This window comes from Ixodes scapularis, unplaced genomic scaffold, assembly GCF_016920785.2.
Source record: "Ixodes scapularis isolate PalLabHiFi unplaced genomic scaffold, ASM1692078v2 PGA_scaffold13__105_contigs__length_92229423, whole genome shotgun sequence".
Classification (NCBI taxonomy): Eukaryota; Metazoa; Arthropoda; class Arachnida; order Ixodida; family Ixodidae; genus Ixodes; species Ixodes scapularis.
The window spans coordinates 14,141,214-14,164,245 of NW_024609839.1; the positions used below are offsets into that span (position 1 = coordinate 14,141,214).

Consider the following 23,032-nt stretch of genomic DNA (forward strand, 5'->3'; position numbering starts at 1 on the left):
GAATACACTACTTCAGCATTTTCGGGCACTTCCGTGCTGTGTGTCCATAAATGGCATGATACGCTATAGATTTTTTTACCGTATCCCAGTTTTTTTGCGCTTTCGATTGAATGTGAACATTTGCTAGTGTTATCATTGGGCTATATCATATGTAGTCGTATCATTTTTTTTATTTTATCTTCGTGAGTGATTCGCATTATTATTTTTTTCATTATCTCATATTTTATATTTTTTTAATCTTAGGCTATTTCCATCCTTTTAGCATGTTTGGATGGACGTTGAATGCTCTGTTTCTTAAGCCGGGGTCACACTGTTTATACATCATACAAAAGACACTCTGCACAGATTCCGACGCAAGTCACCACGATATCTGCGCTTCGAGTGCCACGTGGCAAAGAGTCGGAGAAAGTTGCTACGCGGTATTCGAACCACGGATATTTCAGTGACTCGTGTTCGCGGACTGTATTTTATATGATGTATGAGCAGAGTGACCCCAGATTTCGACTCCTGGTGACTTGTGTAATATTATCTACTTAAAAATGTCATGTGATGTAAACTGCTGACAAAGGCTTTAGAATCTTGCTGCGTGGTTGATGCTGCAATACTTCAGGAAAAAGGGGGAGGGGGGGGGGGTTTGGACCCCGTGAGGCAGAAATGCCTTTTGTCTCTATTTTTCTACCCGGCAATGCCGGAGAGAAAAGGGGAAGAGAGAAATAAGAAAAACGATAATCGCATGCTCAGGACGCAACACGAATCTGCACTTTTCAAATTGTCGGCGACGACAGGAAATTTCTTTATTGTGAAACACCCCAAAATACACTGTCTATCGTGGTCTGAATATTAGGCACTTCGACTTTGACCACAAGGCCAATAAGAAAGAGAAAGGACTATATCTGGCTGTTGAGGCCGTAGAGTACCCCCTTCCGTTTCTCTGCGAGGACATTTGGTTGTAGACGCACTGGGACGATTAAAACGGACACCGGCTCCATTGATCTGAGATATCAACTCGGATAACAGAGTTGCTTTTGTCGAGGCAATCCGAGGCGACGAGCAGGTGAGTTGGAACTTCTAAGCGGCGTCAATTGAAACATGACCAAAATCTTCGTTTATTTTCTTCTGCTGGTTATTGAAGAGGAAAGCATTATCCTCGGCGTTCTTAGCCATATATTTCATGAACTTTTTTTCAGTATGCCTTCGCGCATGTATAAACTCTTCCCTGGCCTTGCTTCCTGCTGCTGCTGTTTTAGAATGGCACCACAAACATTGTTAGTACCTAGCTTTGCGAGTATTTCATCTTGTTTACGACTCTTTTTTAAACATCGTTAGTATCGTGCATTACAAAAACAATTAAAACTGATACAACGGCATGATGCCAATGTTTACTGACGGATAGAGTCATGTTAGGCTGCCCTTCAATTATAGTTCGCAGACAACTCCCACAGACGCCGCTTGTTACTCATAAAGGGTTAGTATTTAAGCAAAAGGGGGTAAGGTGCTGCAGATTGTTATGCCCTCTGAGTGGATATATCTTAAGTAGACGCTAAAAACAAAAAAAAGAAAACGTTTTAAAGCGCCTGGAAAGATCATTTTTGTCATGCAATAACTTATAAATTAACTAAAAAAGCACGATATTTAATAATAATAATAATAATAATAATCTTATTTTTCGGGTGCCCTAAAACGGCAGAGCGGCCTTCTCTTAGGTACACCAACTCGTACAATAAAAACTCTTACACAAAAATCCTACTCATTAAAAAAGAAATAGATATGCATATACACTGACGCGCTATGAAGTGACCAGAAGTTCGTCCAACTGACAGCGAAGTGTAGGAAGGGGTGTGGTGATGTCAACTTGAGGTGGCACAATGCTGTTATATAATGTCTGTAAACGAGAAAGAGGTGACACACGGCATGGTGCGCAAATATCAAAACAGGTGAGCTGTCTCGTCGCGCGAAAAGGAACATGGAAATTGATTTTACTAATAAGTCATGAAGAATCAACGGCACCATTAATGATCTTATGCAGGTATACCAAGTCAAGGACTGTTCTTCTGTGTGATAAAAGCTTCAGCGAAAATCTATTCAGTAAGCGTTCATAATCATAATACACGCGTCGTCCAATCATCTATCATAAAATATTCGAAGAAATCTTTTTTGCACACGTTCTATGATCAAACCCTGTGTTACAGATATTAAATTCCAAATCACAGAAGCAAACTCAAGCCTTGAAACCACTAAGGAATGAAAAATATGTATTGAACAATGGGGCTTTTTAAAATGCTTGGTCAAACGCAATATAACTCCTAGAACTTTCATTGCAGAGCTGACAACAAAAGAGACATGATCTTTAAAAGCTAATCCGCAATCAATAAACACACCAAGATCCCTTACAATTGACACTTGTTCAATCGGATTTCCCTCAAAATGATAAGTGTTATTAATGGTCGCACGGCGTCTGCACAAAGATATCACTTTTGTTTTTAAAGGATTAAGAAATAACTGATTTTGTTTACACCACTGTGCTATATTAGACACATCATGTTGTACCAGATAACAATCTAAAGGACAGTGAACACTCTTGAACAACTTAATGTCGTCAGCAAATAAAAGCAGTTCAACGTTCTTTACACATGACGCTATATCATTTATAAAAATTGAAAACAGTAGAAGACCCAAAATTGAACCCTGGGGCACGCCTGATGTTGAAAAAAATTCTTTAGAATATCTGTCAGCGACCCGAACACTATTTGATCGAAAAGACAAATAACTCTTAAACCAGTTACACAATTCTGTACAGACACCATACAGATGTAACTTGGACAAAAGCAACGCGTGACTCACTTTATCGAAGGCTTTTGACAAATCAAAGTATATTGCATCTACTTGTTCTCTATTTAAAACAAACGGCACGCAGTAATCTAAAAAGGTACACAAAATTTGTTTCCACAGACCTACCGTTTAAAAAACCGTGCTGCAAGGGCGTTAATTTTTGACGGAAATAAAAAGTCATCCTGCTATGCACAACAATCTTAAAAAAATTGGATTAGGTTACGATATTTAATTTGAGTATCGGTGCGTTGTTCTTTTTGTATTTGTATTTATTTGCCAATTTATTTTGGGGTGGAAGGAACAAAAGGTGTATTAAAACACCTGACCCAGGTCCCGTATCCCATACAGGTTTCAGAGCAGCGTAGCTTGTACAAGGAACACACAGTATATATACAGATGAAACACAAGCACATCACAAAAATAACAAGAAATATCTACATTTGTAACGCAATAAAATGTCTGGCAGCATTTCTACACAATACTTTATACGTGCTCGAAAATATAATCCCTTATTCTTCTTTTAAATGCATCTGCAGATCTTGATTTAGTTGCTATATCAAGAATTTGTGGATGCATATTTAAAAGTTGCGTTAATTGCTGCTTCAATGTTTGTGCACCATAAATAGTACGTATTTGGCCTCTCTCATATTACACACGTCTCAAGTTGTATTGGGTGTCTCTTAAGGGAAGTTGAGTAACAAAGGACTCCGTATTGTTTTTGAAAGAATCTAACATTACTTTCGCAAAGTCGAAATATATTAACTGTTAGATAGTGAATAAATTATATTTCTTAGAATAAATGCATGTGTGATTAATATAGCACAAGCATGCAATGAACCAAATTGATTTTCTTTTTTTTGAGGGGGGGTACTAAAAGTTTTTCAAGGTTGCTTTTTGATGTCGTTCCCCAAACCAATGAACAGTAATGTAGGTGAGAGTGCACAAGTGCACAGTATAATTGGCGCTTATGCCATGTTGTAGTAAAAGCCTGAGTTTATGTAATATGCCGATCGATCTTGAGAGAGTCAAACACAGTTTAGTTACATGAATTGACCGGTGCAAACTCTAGTAACACCATACATTCAAGAACCTCGTGGATTTAACCTTCTAATTTGTTTGAATTAAATTTTATATCGATGTCATAATTAAGTGATTTGTTGTTTGCCCCGAAAATAATATATTTAGTTTTGGAAATATTCAATTCGATCTGGTTTGTGACTAGACACGTGGATAGTTTACTTATGGCCAATTCGTCTGGGCCCGCTTCGCACCGACGCAGTGCGGTTCGTGGTACGTGGAAGGCTAGAGGGGAGCTTCCTTCTCTCCCCGTCAGCCTTTCGCGTAATAAAGTGGGAAGAGTTTACTGCACTGGACGGGTGCGGTGTGCCCCAGGCGAAGAGGCCATTAACCAATCATGTCCGGACGACGTGCCGTATTTTTAAATAGCTCCTCACTCAAAATTTGGCCCTCGACGCAATCACTGTGCTGCGTATTTTTTTTTTTTTTAGGGGGAATAGATTTTTTAATTTGCGTTTGAAATCCAGGCACATAACAGTTTTTTTTAGAGGGAAGAAAGGGGGGGGGGGGGGGGAGTTCAGGGTTTTTAGGAAGTTTTCCAAACATGCTTCTGCTTCGGGTCGACGTGCCGAAATATTGAAATCGTTTCTAACTTAAAATGTTTCTCGTGACCTAAATATATTGCTAATATATAGTTTAGGAAAATATTTTTTCACGTTTTTCCGTAACGCTTTTGGGCAATGCAGGGTAACTTATAAATGGGGAATGTGTGACAAGCACGTCTTATCCAAACTTTTAACAAAAAAAAATCTAATTTTTGTAGTTCAGTGTTTTATTTTGAGATGAGATACGGGGCAAAAAACAGTAATATTATGCAAAAGAAAATGTGATTTGGGGTTTTACGGTGCTTTATTAGTTATTACATTGAAAAAATCATCTGTGTGTAAAAATAACAATTGCCGGTTATAGATCGCGTCATTAGTCAAATGCGAATTTGAAAACCTTTCGGGCCCCCAGAAACCGAACCCAATCCCATTTAAGCCACTCTTCTGTCCGTAGTTCTCTTTCTGTGTGTAGTTACAAGTAGAGCTAGACGTTTCCTCTCCATTGCAGTCTTCTGTAGCTCCACGTTTTCGTATTATTGATTATTTTAAATATTATTTTTCCTGCCGCGAAACAGTATCGCTACAGATAAGATCGAACAACGATGTCGGATGACCATTTTTAATTTTGATGAAAAAAAAATCATAGTTTGCTGCCTCCATGTCCAGAACAATTTTATTTACGAAAACAATTTTTAAGCGCCCTCTCAGTCACGTGTGCGTTTTGCGTATCGTGCGATGTTGGCATTTCGGGCGGTTTCCCCAAAAATACTGCTCTGGCTACGGGTCTAGAAATATTCACTGACAAATTAGACGTAGGAAGGATCGACACAAAGTAATAATCACCGAGTATTAAGGTCGTTATTTTGAGAAACAAAATCGCAACCACGGCACATTGCCCAATAATGCTCCGGATAACATTTTTTTTTCTCCGCATCTATAAAACCTAAGGTCTTCAAACTTTGCCAGTTTGTTTCCCTGTATATATCTCATTTTTTCATGAAATATTGTTATCCTGGTTAGCGGGATACATCTAGAAGAATTGCTCACACAGGGGCATTTAAATAAATTTGCATTATTTTGAAAACCATATTTAAACAAAAATAGCGTCTCCAATATCCTTTATGCTCTCTGCAATTAACGTTTATAGTATGCATTAACAGAGTATGTAAAACATAATGCAATACTTGTATGGCTTTGAAGTTCCAAAGCGAGAAATATTGTCAAATCGACGCTACCGCGGTTCCCATAAATGGGGCGTTCGCATGCCCGTTCTTCACAATTTCAAGATTATTACAAAGCGTACAAATTCTACGGGGTAGTCAGGAAAAGACAAATTAACAGCACGGAGGTGGCCGGTAGTTTTGAAGGGAAACTTCCTAATAAATGTTCGTACAACCGACCCAAAAATGCCCATGGGCCGGAGCGATCGAGGCGCGCCACCCTGTAACATGCTTCGCGGTGCCTGTTTCAACGGCCGGCGTGTAACGTCTCCGTCTGCGCGACGTAAAGGAAGCAACCGAAGCGATTTTGCAAACAGATCAGCCTACAAACTTGGCGGTAACATGACATAGGAGGCAGGGCGCGGCAGAACCTGAACCTGTGAGGCGCCTGTGAGCGCCAATAGATCCGCCGCTGTTGAGGGCCGCACAACGCGTAGAAAATAAAAATACTTAAAAAAAAAGAAATTTGATTCGCTGATATTGTTTGTATTGGGGCATTTTCAGATAGGATCAAAGGAAGATGTCCGGTCGACTGTTTTTTTATTTTTTTTATTTTACCAGGAGATATATTTTACTTCGGTGCAACTGCAAAAACATGTTCGAACTTTTTTTGCAGAAAATAAAATTTCCCTTGGGGAACAAAAATAACAAAATCGTTGTCGGTATACACGCACGTTTTTGCGATACGCGTGAAACTCTCCTTATGGATATTTATAAAAGCAAAACTGTTGTCGCCTTACGTTTAGTATTGTTTTATGCAGGGACTGTACATTAAAAAAAGAGAGATAATAAACGTGTATTATTGATAAAAAAAAAGCAATTTAGAACTTTACGGATCTTAAAAGACTGGAAACAGATTTTTTTAATATTATTTGGACGCGTGTTTTTAATATTCGAATAAATTTTTATTGCAATTGAACACGACAATCTTTCTAAAAACTACACTCAAATGTAGACAGGTTACTGATTTCGCAATAATTAGAAAATCAGTTTAGAATTAAGGCCATCTGAATTTTTCTTCTACTCTTCACAGTTTAAAGCTCATATTCTGTCCTATCAAGCCCTTCAAAAATGTTTTGCAATATTTTTTTTTTAATTTACAGAGCGCTAAATATACAGAATGGCCGAGACGGGAGGACGTTGCTGATTTCAAACAAGGGAAGGAAGGGGTCGAAAAATGTGAGAAGTCTGTGAACAGAAATCATTATGATAGGAATTTCTTGAAAAATAAGAACTCATACAAAAGATTTTAGATCAATCTGAACCACAAGTCAGCAATTTAAATTCAGATTTCTCGAATCAGTGAATTTGGGAGCCTACCCTTCGAAGGCAGGCTGCGCTGCGGACGGCCATGTTTAAATAGTGATAAAAATGTGAAAGCCGTTTACAACTTCCTGTAACTCCGAATTAGAGCGCAGCTCTTGAGGAGGAGGAGGGAAGGGTACTGAGGGGAGGCTATGCACCTCCTCCTCCGGAGGGGGGGGGGGGGTCACGTGACCTTGAGGGGAGGTCACGTTGGGGGGCCATTCTTCAATCTCCTCCGGCGGGGTTGGGGTCACGTGACCTCGGGGGGAGGGGGGGGTCACGTGACCTCGGGGAGGGGAGTCACGTGGCCTCGGGAGGGGGGTCACATGGTCACGTGTCCTCGGGGGAGTCAGGTGACCCCCTCCCCCCGAGGTCACCGAAGGTAGCCGAGGCCCCCCGAAGTAACCCGAGGTCCTCCCGAGGTCCTCACGAAGGAACCCGAGGTTTTCCCGAGGTCCTCCCGAAGGAACCCGAGGTCCTCCCGAGGTCCTCCCGAAGGAACCCGAGGTCCTCCCAAGGTCCTCCCGAAAGAACCCGAGGTCCTCCCGAGGGAACCCGAGGTTCTGCCGAGGTCCTTCGGGAAAATTCACCCATAATGCACCTCGCGGTTACGCCGACGCCGACGGCGACGGCGACGCCGCTCAAGCCAGAAACGGTTGCCTAAGAGCTGCGCTCTGAAAGAACACATGTTTGAAGTGGTACAATTGAAATGAGTTTAATAGATCAAGATCCTGTACGCACATTCGGCGCTTGTCGTGTGCATTTTTTCTGTCGGAAGCTGACCTGAGTCGTTCACGGCGCTCTCCTCGCACTCCGAGGAGCATCATTTCTTTTCCGTTTTGCATGTAGCGATCACGGTTCATTTCTTCTCAGTGGCACTACAAGCTCGCGACCTTGACTGCTTTTCGCCGGCCAAAGAATACTTTACTTTCAAATATATATATTTTTTCTGAGTTTACTGTTCCTGCTACAAACAGCTGTAGTTGCGAAGTTTCGGACCGCGTACACTGCCACAAGTGACAGGACTGAATTCCACGCACAGCAGAAACAAAGTCCTACTCCTTTGCTTTTATGTCCCTGGGCCTGGACGCTTTGACGTCAGCTTTCGGGAGGTGGATTAGTTCCACGTTCGGCAGTTTAGTGTTCAGCGCGGCAACCATCCCTGATGCCGACTTGATCACCGACGTGGTGGGCCCCCGGAGGTTGTACACTGTTGCCTGGTGCTTTACAAGACCCCCGATTCCATCACAGGCATTCTTGCCATGTCCAGTTGCGAAACAAATCCACTTCGTTGACGTGTACTTGCTGCTCTGCAGCTCGCGTAGTTGGTATTTGTTCTTAAAGTGGCTTGCTACACTATCACTGACGTAGATCGTATGAGCATACCCTGGAATACCGTCATCAAGCCACTCGTGCACCTTACTAAAAGCGTAGCATGCGTGGGCGGAGTCGTTGCACATGTCGTCACTTATGACCGTACAGCTACAGGTTACTTTTCTTGTCGTGACCACGCAGGTGAATATAGAAACTTGACTCTTTCTCCAGTGGTACAACTGGGTTTCCTCAGGCAGGGCAACCGTCCAGTTCTCCGCGAAATCGAAGTGGAGAACAATGCTAGAGTTCCGCAGATAATTCTTTTCATCGCTTATCGCCTTCCCCTGTAGGTTCCTGATATAATCGTGGATGCCCACTCTCTGACACATTTTTGAAAGTGCTCCAGAATCGTATTTGGGTGCACTTCCCTCTTTATTAGATCGCTTTTCTCCCAGACTGCGTAAAGCACTTGTACCTCTGGAATTCCAAAGTTAAGCGCCTCGAAACACCCAACCGTGGGACATGCCCCACACTCTCCAAGCGTTGGCAGAAGGTGGACTGCACAGAGAGAGGTCACGAAGGCCTTCGGCGCTTCTTATGACGTCTGTAATTATTTCCAGCTTGCACACAGCGACCTTCGTGTTGGCGCAAAAAAAAAACACTCACAAACTTCATGCAAGGGGATGTGCACAGCTCATTTTGGTTTCAAAGACTGGAATTTTGTAAGGCCGACGGCTGTGTTTGGGAGGGCTGTTTTATACATCCGATGAGCCTCGCGAATGGGCCGCGTCATCACACGTCTGGCAGTGTACTGTCTCGTTCCGTCCACCATGACGCCAACGACGTCCTTTCTATTCGGGCTCTGCTGTGTACAATTCAGCTCATCTTTGGTGTAATAGTCCATCGCTACCTGCAGTTCTACCTCGCTTACTCTCCTTCTTATGTAAGGGCAGGAATTGTCCACCCTCCCAGTTTTTCTTTGTAATGTCTTAAGTTGCAGAGCAGATACCGGGTCATTGAAGCATTAACATCTTGAATTTCTTTCGTTGAGAGCGACTCCGGGAGCAGCGTTAAAAGTCGGCAGCGCTCATGGTATGAGTCCGAAGCGTCAAAAGCAAATTTAAGGTTGCTCAACCACTATGAGCAGGTACTGTAGCTTTGAGCTGAGGTTGCAGGCCATACCCTGAAGTGACAATTTGATCTTACCTTCTTGCTCAGAGCGCGTTCAATTTCTTTCTGCTTTCGCTTAGCGCAAGACCTCCTACAGTGCTTTTTCAGGGCAGAACGTGGTTTCAAAGGTGAAACCCCTGAAGAGTGCGCGTATCTGTTCAGCGTTTCGACGGCTTTTTGTTCCGGGACGAAGGTTTCCTCAGGCCACGTTGATTCCGACGATTCCGCAGTCATTTCCTTGAAACGGCTGAAACAGTTCACGCACACAAATTCCTTTCTCGGACAGGAACACTTCCTTCAGGTAGACGCTTCTTCAAAGAAACAATGCCCAGATCCATCAGACTTCGAAAGTTCCTGTGGTAAACAATTTTTTTTCTTGTGCCTCTTCGGGTAATCGGCGAAACACCCGCGCTTCAAGCTGTACCGCTCAGCCATCGAAACACTCCAGAAAACACGCACCTGAGCCATCACAGGAGCTGCTCATGTTGAAACTGCTCGAAGCTTAGGCGGTGTGCAGGGTTGTAAAGTACCTAGGTACAAGTAACTGTAAATCGGTATCTAGGTACTTTTGTTGTACCTGAGGTACAGACCTAGGTACTTTCCTTCCTCAGTATCTGTATCTGTATCTCAGGTACATTTTCCAGTAACTTGTAACTAAGTGAAGTTGCTTTTTACAGGTACTTTTCAATTCACTTCGTCAAAATCGTAGAAAATACAATATAACATATAACTGAAAATAAACTATAATTGCAGTCGTAAAGCAATTTAACATCACGTAGTGTTTCCAAGCAATAAATCGAACTCAAATTTTGCTCTTTACAAAACTGAAAATGTTTGTGACGACAAAAAAACTGGGAGGACGATTAATCTTCGCCTTTAAGAGTTGAACGCGATAAGGTTATCAGGCTCCGTTCGCATGGCCTTCTCAATCGCTTCTCATGCTCTTGAGTCACGCAACGACCTAGTTCTTATGATACAGCGCTCCCGGCGCGATCGAGGAGCTTTTGCCAGTGCTTTGATGCCATTTTACTCCGAAAGGTTTATTTATGTGTTTGCTCGGAACGCGCAGACAACACTCGAAGCGATAATGCCTTTACCCTGACACAGACAGACATCGAGGCACTCCAATGACGGCAGGATCGCAGTGTGATTCCCAAGCCCTTCGTTGCCTAGTTGGTAGCATGTCTGGCTCGCAACCGAAGGGTCGTGGGTGCGATCCTGCCTAAATTCTTCAAATTTTTCTTTAAGGCAAATGAATTAGTTTCTCATTTGAAACATGCGGCGACCATTATTTCGTGTGTCTCCAACCACCTTCATTCCCCGCGTAACGTCACGTTTCACATGAGAGTTGTGGGTTGTTTGAAATTCCCGCGCGAAGTCATTTGGCTGTGACGTCACGACCCTATCGACCATTCAGGAATTTCTCGTCACGCCACCGACGCCACCGACATCCGACGGATTTTCTGTGACACGAGCTCCTAAACGCGCTCGTCGTTAAAATATTCTCTTCCTAAAAACATTGACACCAATAAAGCACGTTTATCAAACTTGTTTTTGTGTACATCCCAGTATACAAAGGATTTACTTCCAATAATAATGTGACAAATTTAAGAAATATACTTGACGTGAAAATAAAAAGTATCTTTGAAGTAACTGTACGTGTACCTAGGTACATTTTTAAGCGAGCAGCTAGATACGCACCTAGGTACATTTTCGTATGAGTAACTGTAACTGTATTTTAGATACATTTTTTAAGTAACTTTTACAGCCCTGGCGGTGGGCCCCGTTGCGAAAATAGAGAAGGTTGTCGCGAAGTCTTGCTCGCGCGAGTTTTTAGCTTTACTTTGTTTTTGGCGTCGTTACCGCACGTAACGACGCCATGAGCCGTGCCGTAACTCGTCACGTAACGACGCCATAACGTAACCCGTAACGTAACGACGCCATAAGCCGTGCCGTAACCACGTAACGACGCCATGAGCCGTGCCGTAACTCGTCGTTACGGCACGGCTCATGGCCTCTGCCGGAGTCGGAAGACCCAGATGGGGGCGAACGTGAACGCACGCTCTAGCGCTACACTTTGTTTACAGAACCCGCGTTGGAAATGTTTTGTCTTGTGTATGTTTGCATTTGGGATCGTTACTTCGGAGGCTGTTTTACTCTGTGTATGCATAACATACTTCTCTGTCTACGGATATTCTTTCTATTGTTTATGGTTGCTCTTATGAGCTTCGCTGGAATGCGTTCTGTCTCATGTATGCGGTAGTTTTTGGAATGTTCGTATTTGCTTTGGTTTCTGAGCGTTTTGATTGTAGCTAAGGAAACCCCTCTTGATTGGTCCTTACAAAACTTTCCGATGGGTGTACTGAAGGACCCCAGAATGCTGCTGAACTCCATATAAGCAGCCACCAAGGGCCGTAAGGCCCGCTTCAGACAGAGCAATTTCGCCCAGCAACTTGACGTCGCAACACCAGCAACACGGGCCTCCCGCGTTCATACGCAGCAACCGAATTGCCACGACTTGCCATCATCATCACGAAATTGAATTTTTCTTGCACTCTTTAGAGGCATAATTACGCGCTATAAACGTGTTTTTATTCATTTAAATGACGTTGAGAATACTAATGCACCTTTCTCAAACGGTTTATTAAAAAAAAACGATCAATTTCAAACCAGAACCAAGTCTTTAGCTGTCATGATCACCTCTACAGAGGTGTCACGTGAAAATATCGCGTCCCTGATTGGCTGTAGCCGCTTCAAACGTCTTCGAATTGCTTCGAGTTGCTCGCTCGTTTCGAGCCAGACCCGATCTCAGCGATTCGTGTCGATCTAGGGAAGGCTAGGGAACAACCCGCCAGCAACAGCAAAATTGCTGAGAAAGTTGCTTCGTCTGAAGTGGGCCTTACGGCTGTGGAGGAGTTCGGCTCGCCCGCCTTCGTGTGGGGGCCCCCGCTGAGGGTGTGTGTGGTCGAGGAGGACGTCAGGGGAAGTCGCCGGAGGTTAGCATTATTCCCCCACCATTTATTGACGAATTTATTCATTTATTTATTTATTTACATACCCTCAGGGCCCTGGGGGCGTTACAGAGGGGAGTGAGTGAAAAAACAACAACAACAAACAGTAATAGAAGACATGATAGGACACGGGTCACTTTCGCAAAAATAATTAGTAACAGCACTTTTAAACACATCTAACGAGGGTAATAATATTAATGACGCCGGAAGGTGGTTCCACTCTGATGATGTCCTAGGAATGAAAGAATCGTGATAGACTGAGGTTCGAGAATGAGGAACGCCGACTTTGTACTGATGATCAATGCGTGGAGAAACGTAAGGTGGGACGAGGAAGAGCTTCTCTTTAAGAATGGGGTTAGAATTGTATATTTTATAGAAAATACATAGACCAGAACACTTACGGCGCAAAGAAAGCAGTGGCAAGGAGAAACGAGATTTCATTGACCATATCTGTCGTAAAATATTTTATATCCTATCTCTTAAATAAACGGTTGTTTGTTAGCATCAGTATCGTTCATAAACGGAGAAGAAGACACCTATTTTCTCCGGGACAAGGTCCGGACTCTATCTCACAGCTCTCAACGTCCCAGTTATCTCCTCTTTTGTTGTGTGCTGTTTCTTCGCGGCTTCTGTTTCATGGCCAAAGGCCACCTGCAGGGGCGGTGGGATTGCGGGGCCCTTTTCAGCTGGCAATCCTGGGCGATCTCACGTGTGCACTTAGGCTGCAACTCCCGGCGGTAAACAAGCAATCTCAGTCAATCGCAATTATTTTTTTTTTTCTGCAACATCTTTTTTTTTTGTGCGATTTTTGGCGGCGGAGGATCTCTTGGCGCTCACAGGCGGCACAGGCTCTTCCGCGCCCTACCTCCTATATCAGGGGTCTCAAACACGCGGCCCGCAGACAACCGGCTACGGGTCCCGATTCCCATGTTTCGAGCGCTAAAAATGGCATGCGCTACCGTGATCTAATCTCGCCGATTCCTTTTCGCTCGAAAATTCGCTCCGCTCTTTTAACGTGTTCCCATAGTTTTTACTTCTCTGCGTTCATTTGCCCTTTGTTTCGCTTTATCTTTTGCTTCCCAGCCTTTTGTAATGTAAAACAATTCCGCTACCAGGCTGCAAGCGCGAGCTATTCGTTGAAGTATGCATCTCGGCTGCGCGAACTCTCGATGTGCAGGAGAAACTGCCGAAGATAAAGCTACAAGCTCGGAATTCTCGCCTTAAAAAAAGAAGAAAACAAAAAGAAAAAAATGAAATCATTACTAAAAGACAAGTATTGGTATTGTAATAAAAATCATAGCGAAAGCAAGAACTGTCAAATAACTGATTGTTTTTTTAGAGAAATGTTGAGCTGGATTAATTCCCGAATGAATTGAGCAACGGGCAAATACGAGCACGTTGGCGGGGCAGTGTCATTTTAATTAATGTCATCACATCAGGTCTGGGCCCAGTGTAGTCATATAAACAAATAAAAAATGACCCTAGCAAAACTGAGGTTACAAAAAGAATAAAGCAGGAGGTCTCTTCTCCTTGAAATCTTTTGAAAACTTTTGGCCAGATTTCTCGCTTCATAACTTCAAAGCCACAAAGATATTGCACTATGTTTTTGCAGACTCTGTTAATACATACCATAAATGTTCATTTCGAAGAGTTTAAAGTATATTAAAGATTTTTTAAATGATTTTCAAAATAATGCATATTCAATTAAATGCTACCGGGTGTGAGCAATTCTTGTAAATATATCCCGCTAATCAGGACAATATTTCATGCAAAGATGAACTATATACAGGGCAACACACTGGCAAAGTTTGAAGACCTTAGCTTTTATAGATACAAAATAAAATAAGTCGTTAATCCAGAGCAATATTGCGCAATGTGCCGTGTATGCAATTTTCTTTCTCAAAATAACTACTCGGTGATTATTACTTTGTCACCCGTTTTATGCTTCATTTGTCAGTAAATATTTCTAGACCCGTAGCCAGAGCAGTTTTTTGGAGGAAGCCGCCCGAAATGCCAACGTCGCGTGATACGCAACACGCGCACGTGACTGGGGGGGGGGGGGCTTACAATTTTTTTTTTGCAAAGACAATTTTTTTTTAACAAGGACTGGTTTTTATTGTTTTAAACATAAAGCAAGGAAAATTTTTATTTTTGTTTTCATCAGAGATAAAAATGGTTACCGGACATGGTGTTCGATCCTATTTGGAAACGCCCTATGGTAACAATCGCACGCGCTTTTCTCCTTATGTAATAATGGGTAATCTTCACTTTTTTTGCGCACATGAATCTTTTTTTAAATATTCCCTTTTCACAATCAAACTTGGCATGCATACACTTTAGAATATGTCAAATTTAACTATCTAGGCTGGGTTAGAATGCATATTTTTTTAATGTTTATGCAAAATTAAAAAAAAACGTGTAATAGCTCAAGAATTTCTTTTTTTTGCGATTTTGAATTATAATAAAAGTAAATATAGATTGCACATATTATTTTTGTTGTTCATTGCACTCAGTAGTTTAAGAGGAACGAATAGGCTGATTTTACTAAAATGTTTTAAGTCTTTTACCAAGCCCCCCGTGTGAGCAAAAACACGTTTTTCTTTCTGCACCCCCATTGCATTTTAAACATAAAGAAAAACAAACTAAAGCAAAGCTAACGCCAGATTTAGAAGGAGGATGTCAGGCACTATAAATACAGTAAAACCCTTAATGTTCGCGAGCCCTCAATTTTCGCGAATTTCGCGAATTGAAGAATTCGCGAAATTTAAGGGCGCGCGAAAATTTCGGTCCTTGAGATTTTCAATGCAGGCGTCTGGAATTCGCGAAATTTAGTGGTCGCGATCATGTCATCTGTGACCGATTCGCAAAAAATAGGGGCCGCGAAAATAAAGGGTTTTACAGTATCAACAATTTCGTTTAGTTATCGTAAATAACTAAGAAAGGTTTTTCCTGACACATGTCTCTTTAATAGTGAACTAAGTACCCACCCCAAGGAAACCGTGTCAGTTACCCCTTACAAGGATGGAACAAAATTAATGTTTTTATTAATTTAAATAAATCATAGTTATCTGATTTAAATCGACTCAATTTTATTCAAATCCCTGTTGCCGGAAAATAGCAACTTTTTACCACTAGATTTTTTTTTTCTTTTGCGATATGGCAGATGGATTGATCAATTTGTACGATCACTCATAACAACGCGGAAGAAATATTTATTGGAGATGTAAAGAACAGTTAAAGTAATAACTTTTTCATTTCCGTAGTTCTTGGCATCCTTGAATAAAGAAAGCCGGACGTTTTTAGTTACTTAAGAAGTTTTATTTGATCGTTCATTCGATTTCTGACTTGATAGCAGTAGGATCTCACTTTTCTCATTTTCCTTTATTTCTTTTTGCGTTTTGATTTTGTTGGCAACGGATGTTGCTTAGCTGACGAACGAAAAAGTGCAAGGTAGGAACCAAGTTCAACAAGCCGATTTGCTCAGCACTTTTTTATTGCTCGTGCTAATCCTTATAATCATTTCTTACTTGGGGATTACTAGATTTAAATACAAAACAACGTACTGCACATTGAAAGAATCATATGTTCGTCAAATGTAAATCAAAAATATTTTCTGAATTATTTTAATGGAAAATGTTTTATTTAAATCATCATAGTAAAACTTGTCTGATTTAAATGACGATTTAAACCATAAATTAAATCCGGATATAAATCATATTGATTTTTATTCTTCACTTTGACTCTCATAGCTCCAAGGGTTATCATTGCTACGGACAAATACGTGCATAGTGAATGCTGAAAGTCTGAACAGATTGTATTAAAGAATAAATGCTACCTGCGCTGGTCAACTGTGTATAATGTTGTGCTTAACATTTTTGTTCGAAACGGAGGTATGGCGAATGACGTCACGTTCGTGGAGCAAAGTGGAAATCCTCGACGCATTACTCCGAAAGTCACTATTTTTAGAGCAACACCTGTTTACTCCTGGCTCGAAACGCCCGTCATTCGAAAACAGGTGCCGCAAAGGGACACTTTATAACCTCGCGTGGCTCGCAAAACCTCGCAACGATTAGGCGTCGGTACAATAGATACAAATATACGTGTATATGTATATTTGTATCTATTGTAAGAAAGAAACAGCTGTGGTTTTCGGAAGTATTTATTGGCGTGACCGCTCGGGATGCCGGCATGAATAGCATAGTCCGGGCTGAGTCTTGAGCCGCCCGATGACGATGACGATAACAATGAAGGGGATGAATGATGTCCTGATATTAACACTGGTGACTATGTAAGGATGTACCGGGTTTGATCGAGAAAAAGGAGCACGGTTCTTCGGCTCGCATAACTAAACTAAACATCCATAGAAGCTAAATCTCCGTAGAGGCTAAAATTCTTAGGAATGTGATTTCTTTATTTCTTTATTAGCCAACGTTTACCTAATCCTTATGTTTATAAGACCGTACATTGAGGTTGTGGACGCCAATGGTATTTATTTCAGTCGAGAAACTCGTCAGTAAGAAAGAAAACAATATCGGGTTTCTTGCTGACACGTTTATTTCACTGAAATAGATGCCGCAGTATCAAGTTTCGGTCCGATGAGTAGTAGGGTTAGGTAGATGTCTGCTCATAAACGTATGTTTATCTTTGTTTTGATCCAAGTAACATTTTGTGTTCTAAATTTAGTATTGTATCTCCACCGCTAGCGTCCCATTCTCACAATGTTTAAAGAAGCTGTGCAACAATTTCAGTGCTTTGCTTAAATAATTTGGGAGTTGGTGTCGCGACCTTTTTGAAGTAAATACCCAAAAACGCTTTTGCCTGCATGTTCTGGTTTTTATTTTAAAAAATTGACAAAGATCGAGGTTTTCGGCACCTCTCAACACCTTCACTATCTTCCGAGTCGCGTGCGCTGTGACGTCAATGGGAACGCAAGGGGTTCTGGTAAAGCTCTCTCTCTAGGGCCATCAGTGAGCAACGAGAGCTTACCCGCTCGCGACCACGTGACCACGTTCGGCGTCGCGTAAACCTTGAGCGTGCATCACGAGCCGTCAAAGCACTACGGAAGGCAACGAGATCGGTGTTCACCCTGCCGTTCCCTCCCGCCAGTCTATAGCCGCGTTCCTGGCTCTCTTGCCCCGGCTCCTGGTGCCATCTCGTGTTCAGTGACATGGAAATGACGTCACTCGCAAATAAAAAGTGGATGCGCATAAAGTGCGCTATTAATTTAACTAGATCAATTTATCACCTGTCATATTTTAAAAATCTAGCGCGACAGAGGCGGAAACAACCCATCGGCTGCAGGCCACGAAGCCCCGTATACACGAGGGGCAGCTATCTCTGTCACTTTTTGGGCAAACTAGGACGACAAGCTGTGGATTTTTGTGTTTCGCTTTTTACTTTGGCTCGAACGATATAGGTCGTGCTGGATCCCCTTTTTCTGTGCAGTTCCCGTTCTGTGGCCTTTGAAGCTATTCATATGAACAGAAATATAATCGCATTAGTGGACGTGACAATCGGTCACTCGGCTCTGTGATATGCGACCGCGTGTGTACCGTGGCTTCGTGGCTTGCAGCCGACGGGTCGTTTCCGCCTCTCTCGCGCTAGATTTCTAACATATAACAGATGATAGATTGTGAGAGTTCATTTATTTCGTAAGAGCTGCGAGCAAATAACAGGTCCACAGATTGCCTGCTACGAAGAGGAACAACTGCGGTAGCACGTTAAATAATCGAGACTAGCAGACCCGAGGTTCACAACTGCGAGAATCCAGTTCTTCTGGAGCCCGTTGAACGTGTTGCTGCGTAAACGAAATTGTTGAAGACATGAATAGACGGCGGACAACTAGAAGAAGGAGAGCGTCCCTCCTGGTACGTAGATATATTAAATGTTCAGTTGTAGAAAGTGCTCTTGGCTGTGAGATCGATCTACACGGGTCGCTTTGTCCAGCATGCTTTCCACATAGCTCGGTGTTCACCCCAAACCAGACCTGTAGGCTGGATCCTTTACGTCACCTTCGATCAAGCGCGGGCAGAGGTTAAAGGGGCACTCAAGTGATTTTTGGGGAAGCTACTTTTTGGTGCGATGGAAGGAAGTGTCAGTGAATGAGTATCTTCAGTTTTAGAAGGCAGAACCGCCTATTGATCACGCATGAATAAAATGCGTGCGGACTCTTTTCTGTTCCTGCGCCGACCAATGAAATTATTTCATGTTTGAAAATTTTGACGTCCTTTGTAAAGTTCCGTTAAAGAAACAATTTTCAGCTCATTTAGATATGTTGTGCATGATAATTTCGCAATACGTAAAATAGTTAGTTTAGAATATGCGATACTGCAATTATCGTTTCACAAACAAGGGACTACGTTTTCTCCTTGCCTTCCTCCGCGGTGGGTGAATTTCCCGTTCCCTCAGAATGCGCAGAAGCGCAAGCATCATGAACTCGCGCCTAGCTGCATGCCGGTCGTGCCGGGCTCGGCGGTGATCGTCGACGTGGACATCATGGTGAAAGCTCATCGTTCCGCGAAAAAGCGCTATCCTTGACTGTGAATTTTCGTCGTGTGTCACTATGATAACCCGGCACGTACTACAAGGGGATCCACCTACTCCTGCGGCGATGTCGTGGCGGTACTCTCAAGACAGCAGAAACGCCCGTGCCGTCGTGTTTGTTTACTTCGACTACAGTGGTGCTTTCTAAGCATTTGTTTCCTCGAACATCGCCCGGATTTCTTTTCTGGCGCATTTCATTCGTGTGCTCAAGTTGAAGGTATTTCTGGCGCGTACCGTATAAAGGATGCGAATTTTCACGCGTTTTCATTATCGGAGAATCGGAGAAAAGTGATTAGTGTTAGCAATCCTGAACGCTCGCAACGTCTATCTGATCACGAAATCATGTTCCTACGTTGCCACTTCGCTGCTAAGATTACATCGTCTTTTCTAATCGTAGAAAAGGCGTGTGGCGATATTTGTACTATTGGCAAAGTCGTGAATTAGAGTCGGGATCGTCCAAGACAACGTACTGAATCTTTTTTTTTTTTTTTTTTTCATCCACTGTACCCTAAAAGCCTATCATGAAAAAAAAAAAAGTTTTAGGCTATAGGAAACTCTCTGTCTATATTCTGTTATGGCATTGAGTGGCAGTGCGTCCCCTCTTTAGAGGCGCCGCTGAAACAGCTGACAGCGACGTAGAAGCGGTCGCCGTGCTGCCGACCCGCTGCGCTTGCTGCTGTGGTTGCAGGTGCGTGTACGCGCGGCAGAGCGGTCGTTCCGGTCGCTCCGGTTGCAACGGACGCAGTCGTAGGTAACGCGCTCGTTGCACATGTCTCAACCAGCCTGCCGTCCTCCCGAGGTGAAAGTCAACGTGGCGACACCGTTTGACATCACGTACCAGAGGTTACGCGGCGATGCCAAACCTTTGTTTGGTTACGGCTTGCCCCAACCGCAAATCGAAGAACGCCCGAAAAGGTCTGCGTTTCGTCGTCCTCGGAACCCGAACACGACTCCGAAGCGCTGCTATTGTCCACACCGCACGTCGGAGTGGCGTCATAGGAAATCATGCCCAGGTCGGCTGTCCGCCGAAGGATTTCAACCTCTAACGGCGTCAGGTCATCGAGCGTACAGAACTCTGCCATGATCGAAGCTCGAACGACAAAGAGGTTCGGCCGGTGCGGCTACCTCGGGATCACTGCGCGGCGGAACGTCGTCCAACGCCATTGGCCCGAGATCGTTTTTATATGCGAGCGGTGACCAATGAGAGTGGTTTCGTTTTCGGATGGATCCGAGGTTCGGCGACCTTCAATTACATTTTTATTAAAAAAATTTTCACCGCATGACTATATTTTTTTGGTTTTTAGGGATACTTAAGGCGTTTAGATTCAGTTGTCGTCATCAAAACACGAACTCAAAAACCACTTGCGTGCCCCTTTAAAGAGATGGTGAACCGATTATTTCAGTGTCTATAATAAGTGGCGCACTATCTTTCCATGAGTCAGCAGCCGCCGGTGTGCGCGAGCATACGCAACGAAATTGACGTCATCATATCCCCCATTCGAGCTTATTAAGCGTGAATGGGCGATATGAGGACGTCAATTTCGTTGCGTATGCTTACGCACACGAGCGGCTGCTGAATCATGAAAGGATATTGCGCCGCTCATTATGGACACTGAAATGTTCGGTTTACCATCCTTTTAAAGGGATGCTGAACCGAAATCTAGATTCCCCAAAACACGCGGCAAAAACGTGCAACGGGATGCTACAAACACCAAAACATCACTTATACAGCGATATCTCGAACATATGACCGTATTTTTTTTTTTTTTAAAAGAGGCGCATTTGGCACGAATGTTGACGTCATGTTTTTCCGAGAAGGAGAGGGAACGGCCTCACGTCTTCTCCTTTTCGCGGCCTTGAGGGAGCGAAGCGAAGAGAGGAGGAAACTAGGTATCTTGTCGGTCACGCGCCTCGTCGGCCTGGTTCAATCTCGACTTCTTTTCCCAAAAATACGGCCGTCCATTTGAGATATCGCCTTACTAGTAGTATTGAAGGGATTGTAGCGTCCCCCCATACACATCCAGCATTGTTTTTTTTTTTTTAATCCAAATTACGGTTCACCATCCCTTTAAACACAAGTGCTGCTTCAATCGTTGGGCTGGCACTTGTCTTCGACCGATGCTTCACTGATCAAACACGAGCAACAGCTTAACACTGAAGCACCGTTAGGCGACTTGTGCTAAATACTTCGTCAAGCATAAAAATAAAAAAAAGGATTCATGTTACTTTTGTTTTTGATGGGTGTAGTCCTCGTCGCCGCCGACTTCGGGACGGTTGAATCTCCAACCCGGTTCTACGTTTATTCTTAATATGATAGGGCCAGACTGGTCGGACCTATCAATCTACCAACTTCATTTGTTACATAGGATTTTGCCGTGATTATGTTGATTTTTATAGTGTTCCAATCCTAAGGTATTCCTTCCGAGAAATGGTAGTATCTATAAATAAATTGAAAGATAAATTGCATCGACTCGGAGAAAATCACCCTCAGCACAACACAAAAAGAAGGGCGGCAGTGGCCATGACTCTTTTTCTACTGGAGGATAGCGACAATGACAGACTTTCCAGTATCCCTAATAGTGGTTCTCAAATGGGGGTCCGCGGACCCTTTGGGGTCCGCAAAGGCATATTAGAGGTTCGCGAAGCTCTGCCTCATCAGTAAAGCCTGGCAATGAAAGTTGTATTCTTTATGATCGAAAAGAAATGTTTTAGTTTCCGGGCGCGTTTTCCCGTGTATATGTCAATAAGGGAAGTCTACTTCACACTAGTCATTAGTTATATACATTTATTAAATCATTAATATATTTAACCTATACGTTTCCCCTCCCTTCACCACAAATTGGGTCCTCCATGATCTTCGCCAGGTCCGCGAAACATCAATAGTTGAGAACCACTGCCTCAGGACTAACTTTTCTCAATGCACAACATTTATATTTCAACGAAAGCTGCAAGTATTGCACACAGACACACAAAATAATGGGTTGAAGCCGCTAGCTTACAGTTCCACTTTTATGCAAGTTTCTGGCCTAGAATTGTTTTGCTTTGTTGCAATTCCACGCTCGTAAAAGGGTATAACTTTCCGTGGAGAAACAAACATTAAACGTAGATATAGGACGGCTCCAGCTGATCTTACGCTGTAAAGCGAGCCGAACAAATCGACGACTGCAAAAACTAAACACAAACTTTCACCGATTGTGCTTTGAGCTGGAACATCTTAGCTGATGAAATTAAATGGCATAGATTTCTTTCTGTTAAAAATGAGACCCACAGAAATGCCAGGGTCAATGGCGGGTGGGTTCGCAGACGACCGAGTTAGCGACGCTTGTAACGCGTGGCGCCGTCTCTCGATGGACGCAGCAAGCAGACGAAAGGATGCATCATTTGCTCGCTGCGCCTACTGGGTTGATTTCGTGGGTCGATTAGTTTTTCATACACACACTTTTAGTGCTTTGAAATGGGTATTGCTATAATACTTGGCGGAAAAACATTTGTAGCTCAGCAGCTAGTCTACTCCAAAGTTTATTTTACTTGTTTTACGTCAAGTATAGAAGCCGGTTTTTTTAAGTTACGGCTGAAAATAAGAAACTGCGCGGACGATCGCATGATGTGATGCTAATGGCCAGCGTCGGCTGGTGCGATATTTCGATGATATTACGCGGCGGTATGGCGTATGCTTCGGCCGCCCCATCCTCGCGCGAAAGCCTTAGAGCGCCTAGTGAACATCAAATGCTCGCCCACTATATTCAATTCAGGCAGGCCCCCTGGCAACGGCTGGTATCCGTATCCACCCGTAGCGTGCGGCGAGACTCGGGATTTTGCCAGCACGAACATTGCGTGGCACCATGAAGGCAGTCAGATCAATGTCCGGGTATGAAGACAGAAGAACTCCGTGGCAAACCGCCGACGAAAACACCAGGTCTCGCGTAAACTGCAATCGATCACACACAGAGCAGCTAATGCGTTCCAACCCAACAGCAAGGGTGAGACCGAGCGATCGAGTGTCGAGCGAGGGGGCGAC

At 43.2% G+C, this 23,032-nt stretch overlaps 1 protein-coding gene across 1 annotated transcript in view; it reads left to right on the forward strand.

Moving 5' to 3' along the window:
* LOC8041959 (multidrug resistance-associated protein 1) overlaps window positions 1-23,032 on the forward strand; it is a 122,663-nt gene that overhangs the window by 11,555 nt on the left and 88,076 nt on the right. The gene's annotated exons all lie outside the window — the stretch shown is intronic.